This window comes from Thermobia domestica, chromosome 4, assembly GCF_964235325.1.
Source record: "Thermobia domestica chromosome 4, izTheDome1.hap1.1, whole genome shotgun sequence".
Lineage (NCBI taxonomy): Eukaryota > Metazoa > Arthropoda > Insecta > Zygentoma > Lepismatidae > Thermobia > Thermobia domestica.
The window spans coordinates 319324081-319334366 of NC_137457.1; the positions used below are offsets into that span (position 1 = coordinate 319324081).

At 35.1% G+C, this 10286-nt stretch overlaps 1 protein-coding gene across 1 annotated transcript in view; it reads left to right on the forward strand.

Moving 5' to 3' along the window:
• The window catches only part of LOC145683557 (phospholipid scramblase 2-like), a 149547-nt gene extending 144202 nt beyond the window's left edge, over positions 1–5345 (forward strand). Inside the window, exon 9 of the mRNA XM_081754906.1 lies at positions 5022–5345. The gene's annotated coding sequence lies outside the window, so the exon portion shown is untranslated. The remainder of the gene's footprint in view (positions 1–5021) is intronic.
• The last annotated feature ends 4941 nt before the right edge of the window (positions 5346–10286 follow it).

Consider the following 10286-nt stretch of genomic DNA (forward strand, 5'->3'; position numbering starts at 1 on the left):
ACTACGACACTCTCATTTTCTGATATTACTATAGATTGATATGTTGCGTTTAGCTATTGATTGAATACGAATGATACACTGTCCATACTTCATTATTTCACACACTCTTTCATCACTTAACTACAATTGCTACTACTGATACTACATTACAAACACATACATGCCACATCCATAACTACAAACTACATTAATACATGTTATAATACATATTAATCATTACTATTTACTCACATAAACAACATTCAGATTTTACCATTTTTTTAAAATCGGCTCTATCGGTTTACGAAAGGAAAGGAAAAGAAAGGAACAGGGCCAATTGGCCCTTGTATTCAATAAATCACACTCTTAATTCAACCTGTTTAGTTCATACCCAAACTATTTATTGGAAAAATATAGGCCCCTTTCCTGAAGGGAAAAGAACCTTATGATAACTATACGTTCAACCCATCCCTGCTGAAGCTGTACCCCCAAGTTGGGAGTAAACAGGAGCCCTCTAGAGCTTTACACGTGCATTATGATCACTATCCTAACTACAACGAAATTAAATACCACCATGTTATTACTAGATGAGTACAAAAAGAAATCACATTCACTACATACACGAACACAAACGACAGTTGGGCAGGCCTTACGTAACTCTAAAAGGAATAATTTTCAGGATGATAATATTTTAAGGGAGAAAACACTACTCTTCCGAAACTGTTTATGGATCTTTAGAAACAACTAATAAACTGATGCACCTCACATGGTAGAACCTGTCCATCATTAATTATATCCGCAAAACATGGCGTCACTGAATTACACTTCCTATTTCTGTTCTTCAGTCCGGTTTTTTACTATGAAATCTAGTAAATTATTGCTCCGTAGCTTCCTGGATGGTCTTTATTCAATTGTCAAACTAGAGTTACCTTGTTAATGCAGTTTTCCAGCTAATTTCTACCTTTCTAACTTGGGAAGATCTGGGTCTGTTGTCTTCAGCAAAATTCTAGGCAGGGAATGGGAATAATCACGCTCTAACATCATAGCGTGGGTGAATTCTCCAACCAAAACAAAGCATTTTTGGCGGTGGGGCTTTGAAACGAATAAATTTTGGTAAAATCTGGATTGAACTAGATATCAGAAGGACATAGATATCTAAAAGGGAGGTGAAGGGTGGTCCAGAAAATTCTGCCGAATTTTAGATTGGTTATTTATTCGAAAATTTCCGTCCAATGATGGACCTATATTTTCAGATAGCACTGACACCGTAAGACTTGTAATAATCCATTTACATCTCCATATACAATACTTATAACTAATGTAATATATAAATAAAGATATCGATTCCCAAAACTATAATCCCTAATGAAGTTTTACAGTTTTCCATGTTAATTTGAAATAGAATAACAAACAAAATTACAAATTATATGAACAGCCAGAAATTTTTTGTTAAACGTCAAGTACAGTCGGTGCAAAAAATTTCAGGCACCCTCCTATTAAAAACATCATCACATTAGACTGTAATGGTATATTACAAGGTACTCAGACATAGAGAAACATATCTTGTTCTTGAAATCGAGAGGAAATGAGACTCAAAGTAGCGAATGAGAAGCGATGTGACGTAGCCTATTAGGTTTGAAGTTGATATGATATTAGGGATGCACACGAGACAAGATTTGAGACTGTCTCGACTCGAAAATGTGCTGTAAAAGTGATGTCTCGACTCGAAAAATATATATTTTTTTCTATTGGAAGAGCTGTGTCTCGACTCGAATTTTGTCAGGAAAATTCTGTCTCGACTCGACTCGAATGCATCGCTATATGATATGTATGTGTTTATGAGGTTCAGTTAGTTGCTGTCAAGCTGGTGCATGAAGAAGATAATTAGTGCAAAAGTAAGAGCCAAAACTGAAAAGTATGTACCGTGATTTAAACTTTAGTTGAACCTCCCACACCATACACTCGTATCATTTTTTTAAGAAAAAAGTAAAATGGCCATCCGTAAAGCAATGCCTCAACTCCAAATTTAAGAAGGGTTCTAGACTCAAACAAAGTACTCATTAGTAGAGCTGCAAGCCATGATAAAACAATCAACATCCAAATTAGGATATACCTGGTAGCCATTTTCTTTAAACCAACTTTTTGACCTCAAATTACAGCTCGTTATCGGAAAGTGATCTTTTGTTTCAAAAGCAGACTTGTACTTCAATTTCAATATAAGACTACGATTTCCCAATAACAGTGATTAAGCATGACGTCGCATAGCTGAATCACTTCCCATTCGCTACTTTTTAACGCATAAACCTTTCCCTTCAGACTACACAAAACATCAACATTATTACGATACAGAGAGTACCATAAAATCTTAAGCATATGTCTTCTTGCCAAAGTAAGTACAGGAATATATACCATTGTTCTAAATAATCATAAAAGAGATTACAGTGCTAAGTCATAGTACCATACATTCCTATTCTTGAAAGATAGGGGATGTAGGGGTCCAGGCCTATAAAAGAGAACTAAAGTGGTTTGTATTTGTACTATCCAATTATCAAAGAGGCTAAGATGTTTATCTCCATGGAATCTGATACAGAAGACCATAAGCAGTATACCATCTAACCTGTATGTCATGCAAGTCTCAACAGCTAATGTGAGCGTTTTGTCTGGGTACAAATGTATCTCTGCATCGGGATTGAACCCTGAATCGATCTTTAATGTTCATAAAGAAAGTATGATGCTGATCTAGAAAACCATGAGCCCAGTCTTAAAGAAAAAGAAATGCAGGATGGTCCACTTCCAAACCTACCCTCGGAGAAAGCAGGTGTACTTATTCGATCGTAGGTATTTACCAATGAGAATAAGGTGCTCGTCAATACAGCCTGACATCCATATTACTGCAAACATGCATCTTACTTAGAGTGGAAGTGTCAAAGACTGACCTATTCCTGCCATTCTAGGAAACCACAGGAGTAGGTACTTGATCCTACACACTCATTAAATAGAGTGACGTACCTTTGCATACTACTTTAAGCACCCATCTTAGAAGATAAATAACGTCAGAAACCTTGGAATTTTGAATAAATTTGCAACTTTTTCCCTCGATGGAAGACGACTCAAACACCTTCAAAGCAACCACAGAAGAATGGACTTGACCTTAGCCACTTATGCAGAAGAATAAGGTAGCCATTCATAGTACCAAACATCTGTACATTAATATACGATCATAAACATCCATCTTGGAACATAAAGGTTCATGGTTGGTCCACTCCATCCATCAAAGAAAGAAAGTGGATCATAACGGCACACAATAAGTCTTAAATACCCATTAAGGAGAGTTATGTAACTTTTCATAGGACAGTAAAGATGTATTTTATAAGACAAATATCATCAAAAAGCTTGAAATTTTAAATATTTGACAATTTTTACCCATCCAACGGAAAGAGCTAGGACTCCCAAATTCACAGAGATCTCTTTGAAGACGAAATACCCGTAGATACTTCGAAATTTTTAGCTTTCAGAAGTTCTCAATTCTAAAAGGGTTTACCAATGCACGACTCCCCACACAAATTTTGCTTCATGTGAGTACATTCCGCTAACAAAATCAAGTGGTTAATGATCTGTGACGTCATACAGAGTGATTGTGGTCAATGCCCTGGTCACGTTACTTCCAAAAACTATCAGAGTGATTTTCCTGAACGCGTGCCTTACTATTCATACAGTCTCTAGTTACGAATGAATATTTTATTGCTTTTAAGAAATAATTAGTACCTATCTTCCTGAATGCATCTTATGTCCTTTTGTACCTAAATATCCAAAATGTATGGAATAAATATTTTAGGTATACATTTTTGGAGATAAATAAAAACACTTTAATGTGATCCTGAATGAACTATAAATTGAGACAAGTTTAGCCATAATAGTTCCAACGTTCTTCTAATACCTATCGCATAGTATTTAGTACTCCTGTTTTGGGATTCTTACAAGTGGAGTAAGTAGCACTCTGTAACTACCCATTTGGGGATGTGATCCGAAACATTAAATGTGTTTATTTCTATCAAATTCATTAAAACTACACACCCATAACTTTTGCAGAGAGAATATTGGTGTACTATTCTATAACACTCTTGCACTATGTTATTTTTACTAAAACGACGGCTACTTTGGGTTTATAGGCCAAACGTTTCAAAGAATAACATTGTTATTGAAATCATAATAGCATTTGAAATACATGACTGGGAAACCAACGTTATTTATAGTCAACAACTAAAACTTCGTACCATAGTAACTTACAGTTTATTTTGTATGAAGAATAAATTATTATTATTATGAAACAATTGGTAAAATATATTACTCCAGGTGATCTCCGTGTACGTATGATCTGATTTTTAGAGTGGCCGCGACGTTTATCACCCACTTATAACGATAACGCTTACTTCTATCGTGACCAGATTTGTTCAAACTTGTTTTGTTTATGTTAATAAAGATAACTGACGAAGCCATAGTAGATTGAAGTACATTTTAAATTTCTGCGAGAATGATAAACATTAAGAAAATACAAAGTTTAAACGGAATAAATAATAGTTTAATTTATTGAAATAATTATCGTATTAAATTCTGGCAGATACTAAAGTAACTCTAAACGAACTGGGGCCGTAATATTTAATTGTGTACTTGTGTTAGACACAGGCGCGTCATTTAGGGGGCCAGTAGGGGGCAATTGCCTCCCGCAAGAGTATGAGGAATACATATACTTTAATAAATTGTCTACTAATATACTAGTACAAAACGTGAAAGTCTTATGTCGGTGGTGCTCTTGCCCCCGTCAAGCGAAGTCTGAAATGACGCCCCTGATTACACAATACAATCAAAATCTTAAATAGAATCCATTACAGGTGTTTAAAATGTCCTAAAACTAGCCTAAAATAGCAAATTGTACATAAAAATTATCTCTAGGGAACTTAGTGCATTAAGAGAAATTACATAGAATTCTATTTGCACATAACATCCTGACTATAATGAACCACATTACCATTTATTTTTTCTAGCTACAAGTGTGTCTTAGAATGATGGCAGAAACCAGACAAAATGATGTACCCGAAATTAAGTATTTCTGTAAAGGAATTAAGAATTGATGTTTTGTAGGGTGCAGCGTTTTTTTAACTACTATATCATGTAACGAGTTTGTTTTTGTTTCTTTGCATTCCTTTGAGTTGCATCGTACAATGGTGTATTTTGTATCACGTGTTTTATTGTAAAATTGTACTGCTGGTATTTAACGTGATGATAAATTACTTACTTCTGTATGTTATGTAAAGTGTATTATTGTAAAATTATCTTGTTAGTATTAAAGATAGTGATTTTGTATTTTGTACGAGGTGTTTTATTCTAAAACTGTGTTGTTAGTATTGAAGATAGTCACAAGTTAGTTGTTTTTATTTTATTTTTAAGCAACAATAGGATAGGGGAAAACTATGATAATTGTAATAAAATTTAATTCGAAATTCGACGAATTTACATGTTTCATAACCGATACATGTCAAAAGAAATTATAATATGGTATGAGTGTCCGTCTGTTCGTTCCGATATATCACATTCAACTGTATGCCATCCCATTTGCCGTTCTGTTTTGGTCGTTTTAAAATTTTCTTGAGAGGTTGAAAATCAAAGAACTAATCATGCTGTCACTAGTGAAAAGTGCACACGTGTAGATAAATTTCAAACTGCGCTTTTTATACTAATTTGAGAATAATGAATCCAACGAAACTATTGTCCCGTCCATGAAACCAAGAGAAAAATGACACCGAAGTTAGAATCTTTGAAGTACACCTTATGTCAATGGTAAAGGTCTCCTGATCCAATAAACAGATAACTTAAAAGCTCCCTTCATTTGATTTAGAATACACCAAATTGGTAAAATAACTGCAAATAGAAATGCATCGAAGCATGAACTCCTCTACCATGAACGTAAGCTGTTCTTCAAAAGTCCCAAATTTCAGGTCATTTTTCTCGAAGGCATTGTTCTCGGATAAGTTTAAAACTTGTCCAAGAAGCTCCTTATATGCCTGTATCAAGCACGGCGATGGATAATGCTGACTTTGTATTCGTCACAAGCTGGAAGTAATTCCACCACTCGCTACCAGATGCCATTGGAACAGGCTAAGACTCGTGAAGTTTGCCACACCACTGGTTATTATGTTATTCAACGTTTATTGATTCATTAATTTGGACTTAGTATCTTTGTCAACAGCGAGGCCACATGGTTTGAGATTAATAAAGCTAGATCTTTACCACTATTATACATTCAGTGCTCTCTCACCACTGACGGAACCACGGACCTCGTGCGCCAGAGGCATGAACTCTATTTACTAAACTAAAGTGGTCTATTCTACAACATTGTTTATGACTTGTAACTTTATTGTTCCCTTCCTTCTTTCATTTTCAATAAGTTTTTGATGCTATGACGTCTCACAAGAAAAGAAATGAGATTACTTATTCAGTTCAAGTTAGGTTAAAGAAGATGGAAGTTTGTTGAAAGTCAACTATGGTGAAATTATTTTTTCTCCAATCAGGAATTGAACCTACGACCACATGCACAATAGTCATACGCGCTAACACTAGATAGACAGATAGCTATACATACATATATATATATATATATATATATATATATATATAGATAGATAGATAGATAGATAGATAGATAGATAGATAGATAGATAGATAGATAGATAGATATACGGTTGTCTGCGCTTCTTTGATATGGTAAGTAGTTTACAGCCATCTTCATGCGGTTGAAAGGGAGTTCCGTGTCCCGTATTTCTAAAGTTTTTTTGGGTTTAAAATGTAGATTTCGATGAGCTCTTACCAATGGCACAACTGTTGATTTCTGGAACTGTCTCCTTAAAGGACAAAATAGGGATCAAAAATTAAAAGTATTATGACCATTTGGGCAATACGGACCAATGACCGACTGAAACTAAGTGGGTATCATGTGATTCATATTTACACATACACGTATATTTGATATGTCATTTTCCTGAAAATTCTATATTATCCCCAAAATTAACGAAACCCTGGAATTTTGGATCATGGATTTTCATTAATTTTCCTGATCAAAATTGAGTTAACGGGACAATGGCATATCAATTATTGGTGTATGTGTAAATACGAATCTGACGACCCCATTTTGTTTCAGCCGGTCACTGATTCGCATTCCTAAAATCCCGGATTTTTGTTAATTTTCGGTGCCAAAGTAGAATTTTCGGGAAAATGGCATACCAGCTATTCACGTATGAGTACGAATCCAATGACACATTTCGTCTCAGTCGGTCACAGGTCCGAATTGTACAACAAAAGCCCTGATTTTTGGAAATTTTCGGGATGAAAATAGAATTTTCAGGAAAATGGCATATCAACTATTCATGTATGTGTGAATACGAATCGAAGACACCCATTTAGTCTCAATCGGTCATTGGTCTGTATTGCCCAAATGGTCCCACTTTTTATTTTTGACCCTTAATTTAACCTTGAAGCGGTTGGTTCCAGAAATCAAAAGTCGCGCCATTGGACACAGCTCATCGAAATCTACATTTTAAAACCAAGACAGTTTTAAAATACGGTGCCATGGTAACTCCCTTTTAACCCTACATGCTTCAGTGTTTCATCTCACATTAAATCAGGGGTGGATCCAGGACGAACTTCGGGGGAGGGACAGTGGGTTGTAATACTGATACTTAGTGCTACTTTTAAGAGGTCCAAACTCTGGGATGGGTTTTATTTATATATAAAATAAGAAAGTTGACTCTTCTGGGGGGCAATTGACCTCCCCTTTATCCACCCCTGCATTAATTAGATTTACTTATTTAGCGTACTGCAACTCAAAGTATGTACACGACTAACTCCATTATATTTGATTTGGTTCAGGATGTCTTTCTGATTTTCTTGAAAACAAAACTACATATGAAAAATCTCAAGTAAAACCAGTGCCTCTGGCAACTCTTGCGTGCGACTGACTCGCCTGTAAACAAGGAAATGAGTTCACAACTTTGCCGCACGCACAGATAAATGAAATGAGATATATCAGCTGGAAGTGGGAGACGCCACAGCTATATTAAACTCATGCCGCCTTATGCAGAGTCGTTTTGACTTATGATTAGCGTCATACTAAAAGCTTGACTACTGCAGCAAACATATGTTAGTCGAGCTCTTTAGTATTGCATTAATCACTTGTCAGAACGACTCTGCATAAGGCCCACGAAGTTCTGTAAAGTTGGCTAGTTTGAAGTTTGATTTCAACTCAACACATTTTACAGAAGAACAAGAACAACAAACTGTAACCACCAGATGACGGAAAGGAAACTAACAATAAATCACATCGATACAAACCTACTACAGAATTTAAAATAGAAAAAAGACATATCACCAAACGAGGTTGGAAAAGGGGTGTTTCCATCGATAACAATATAATCTCTATTACAACCTAAGAAACGAAAAAGTGCCAATAAAATTTACTGAAATTTTCGATATAGGCTACAAATTCAGTATAGTGCATAAAAAAACTGATGTCGTCTTTCATTAGAATTTCGATTTTTGTTTTTTGTAAATGTTATTTAATTCACAGCTTCCTTTAGTACGCCGAAGTTTTCCAAGAGCAAATTTACCGTTCACCAAAGCTTCCTACACCAAAATTTCCTACATTGAATTCTCCTTCATCAATTTCTCATTCTACAAAAGTTTCTTTAACTCATACTTAACTCCGAATCTTTCGTCCAGGTTGTCAATTTTAGCGACAAGTTGTTAAATCTAGAGGATTTGGGAATGTGTATGACGTAGGACATTTACGAAAACGATTTTTGCATTGTCTTGGTGACAAAACTGACGAATTCTTATTTTATTATTATTATCGCTTTTGTTGTTTCAAAATTTTCGATTTTCTTACTGAGCGATTATCAGGAGATTGGTGAATAATACGAACGCTAATCATTATGTAAGAGACACTGACATTCAGGAGTAATGCGTGTCGTTCATGACGTCACCACGTGAATACAGTATGTATGACAAATTCAAGAATTCAGCAGTGAAATAGACAACACAATGACAGGCAACACTATTATCTATTATGATAGATAATTGAATATTGTTAAAACAGAGAAAATGGTTAAAAGTAAAACCCTATGTCAGTTATACTCCAAGTAAGAAGTTCGCTTAGAATCTGGGGAAAGAACCGTCGTTCATATGTTCATATGATATGAGATTTTGGAATCTGACATTAACCCTTTAATGAGCGATTTTTTTAATTTTTGGATCAAATTTATTTTGTTTGCGGTATTTTTAGTAAAGATAAAAAACAGCAAGAACACACCTCTCTACAGGACATATGCAGTTGTCAAAGATGTACTTTAATGTTACATACTTCTAGCTTATACTTGTAGGCCCTATCTAATTCTCGAAGGACATATGCAGTTGTCAAAGATGTACTTTAATGTTACATACTTCTTGCTTATACCTGCAGGCCCTATCTAATTCTCGAATAACGTCTTCTTTCGGAATTAAAAAAAGTTTCCAAAAATATCTGAACGTCCAAGATAGCTCGGGATAACACTATGGGTAGGGAATTTTGTATATAAGATAACTCGGATAAGAGGTTTAAAAAATTATCAAGTCTTTCTGCTCGAAAGAGACGTCTGTCGTGAGCCAGCAGCGTCATTTACCTTTTGTCAAGAAGGGGAAAGTGCCCGATGAAAATAAAAGTTGCAATTTTTTTAAATGCTCCATTAACATGCAATGTAATAAAACGTGTGAACTTCAAAAACTCGGGGAAGCAATTAGGCTCTTGCACTCCCCAAATAGTGCCTCTGCCAATAACATCCTTCAACATCCACAGCAACAAGATGACAGTGTTTCTTCGAATAAGTGAGTCATTTTACGGGGTTTCTGTTTTTATTTTTTATCTTTGCGTATACGTGTTTTTCTCTAAGTTGTTGAGCAGATGAAAAATATAATTTTTATCCTTACATTCGACAAATACCTGCTTTAGATTACTTTTAGAGCTTCATTAGGGATATTTTACAATTGTTGATAATCATTGTGAAAAGCCGCTAAATCTGGCGGATTTCGAGGGACAGAAAACGATAAAATTTTTAGAAAAGAGACTACTATTTTTTTAGCGACTTTAAAATGTCTTGGCAACAAAACTGATGAATTCATCCAGTGCTTTTCTTCTAAAAATGTCGATATTATTTACTGAGCGATCCTCAAAAGATTGATGAATAAAACGAATAACGACGCAACGTGAACACACCCTATGAAAC